The sequence below is a fragment of the Olea europaea genome, chromosome 5, assembly GCF_002742605.1.
Source record: "Olea europaea var. sylvestris chromosome 5, O_europaea_v1, whole genome shotgun sequence".
Classification (NCBI taxonomy): Eukaryota; Viridiplantae; Streptophyta; class Magnoliopsida; order Lamiales; family Oleaceae; genus Olea; species Olea europaea.
This window is the reverse complement of record NC_036241.1, coordinates 3,025,273-3,026,577: the sequence shown is the minus strand read 5'-3', so window position 1 is coordinate 3,026,577 and position 1,305 is coordinate 3,025,273. Positions and strand designations below refer to the sequence as shown.

The window sequence follows — 1,305 nt, the reverse complement described above, 5'->3', positions numbered from 1 at the left end:
GACCATATAATAAAATTTGGTAAATAAGTATAACGTGTAGAGATTCTTATACTAATTACTGCCCTCATCAGAAGAATTAATAGAACTAATATTTTGTTTAACTAAGATTGATTCACATAAAGATATGGAATTGACTTAGTTAAATAGGCTAAATGAGAACTCAAGAGGGGTAAATTGAATATTTTAAAGGATTTGGATCGAACACTACGATAGTAATGAATCTCGATTGGCGAATTAAAGGGGATAGGTAAAATTGTAAGTCCTAGCTTCCACATTCATACTTTTAAAACCCAAATTCGATAAATTGTGTACGTTAGGTAATTTAGCTTAGCTAGAATAATATAAACATAATCACAAACCTTATTATTTGTTTTCGATCAAATTAATGTTACGAATAATTTAACCAACTGTTATATAATAGTCCTCTAGGAATGATATCTGGACTGAACAAGTTTTTGCTGTCGTTGTATGGGACTATTTTTATTTAATATTGATTTTCATTGTGTCTTGCTTTTGTTTGATTTCTTTTTCTTCGACTGATCTACTTATTTTTCTTTACTCCATTGTCAAGGAATGAAAAAGAAGCTAGAGGTAAAAATTTCACGATGATTGATTTTGACTTAGATGAAGGAGACATGCTATTTAGAGAATTGTTTTTTAGACAATAACTTAAAAAATGGGGATACAATCAACCTATTATATTTGATAAGGCGGGCTGATCGAAGGGATTAAATATGAAATCAATTGTTTAGAAGAGATTAGACCGACGCGTGAATACTATGGTGCATTGCATTATACTAAAAATTACGTGTTGTTGGCAACTTCAGAGAAAGTGAAGATAGCTATATTTGACGGCGTACCTGTATCCTTTTGAATCAAGAGTACTTAAGGAGATAAGATTTTTCTTTAGATCTGAAAAATTTCTCACCGTATTAAATGTTCTAACCGTCTCGTCAAATATGTTTATTCTAACCAATCAATACCAGTTATCCGATAATATGTATTATTACTAGTCACTGCAACACCTTCTGTAACTTCTTCATACGTTGAAAATAATTCCTGATTGGGTGACATATAAAAAGTGCAAGCTATATTCAAAATTCAAGCCTCGTCGGGTTTGGATGAAATTTTAGAAGATGAAGGTTTTGAAATAACACTATGTCAAGTGTGATATTTCACGATGGATGAAATTTTAGAAGATGAAGGTTTTGAAGAACGAGTATAAAAGGAACAAGCATGCTTTTCCAATTTTTTTTTTTTTTTTTTAAACCAGGATTTTTCATCCATTTATTTTAGAGCAAAAAA

General features: G+C 30.4%; 1 pseudogene; it reads right to left on the bottom strand.

Annotated features, from left to right (window-relative positions):
- Positions 1–963: 963 nt before the first annotated feature.
- The window catches only part of LOC111394136, a 1,859-nt pseudogene continuing 1,517 nt past the window's right edge, over positions 964–1,305 (bottom strand).